The sequence below is a fragment of the Trachymyrmex cornetzi genome, unplaced genomic scaffold (assembly GCF_001594075.2).
Source record: "Trachymyrmex cornetzi isolate Tcor2-1 unplaced genomic scaffold, Tcor1.1 scaffold207, whole genome shotgun sequence".
In the NCBI taxonomy this organism is placed as follows: Eukaryota; Metazoa; Arthropoda; class Insecta; order Hymenoptera; family Formicidae; genus Trachymyrmex; species Trachymyrmex cornetzi.
Window position 1 is genome coordinate 126,131 of NW_017296713.1, and position 762 is coordinate 126,892.

The window sequence follows — 762 nt, forward strand, 5'->3', positions numbered from 1 at the left end:
TTTTCCAAAATCCACGGTGCACCGAATATTGAAAGTTCATAGATTGCATCCTTACCATATAACTTTGACACAACAATTGCAAGCCGGAGACTTCGAAAGAAGGCGTCTGTTTTGTATAATAGATGGGCACAAACAATGATACAACAAGATCCGGAATTTTTTCATTACGTCTTATTTAGTGATGAAGCCACTTTTCATAATACTGGTCAACTTAATAGGCACAATTGCCATTATTGGTCTGTAGAAAATCCTCATTGGCATCGTGAAGTGAATCATCAGCAACGTTGGAGTTTGATCGTATGGTGCGGTATTGTCAATGGAAACTTGATTGGACCTTATTTCTTCGACGAAAATGTAAATAGTCACAACTATTTACAATTTTTAATAAATGATTTACCGAAATTGCTCGAAAATGTTGATCTACAAACGAAAGTCCGCATGTGGTTTCAGCAAGATGGTGCACCTCCTCATTAGTTCGCGACTATTTAAATATCAGATTCACAAATCAATAGATAGGACGTGGTGGATTTGTAGAGTGGAGTCCGAGGTTTCCGGATTTGTCTAATTTGGACTTCTTTTTGTGGGGCTATCTGAAAAATATTGTCTACGCTGAAGCACCCACCACAAGACAAAATATGATGGAACGCATAATAAACGCATGTCGCAACATTCCAAGAAATGTTCTTCTTGCAACCATTAGAAGTTTTCAAAATCGCATTCAGTTATGCCTTGATAATAACGGTCAATTATTTGAACATTTAG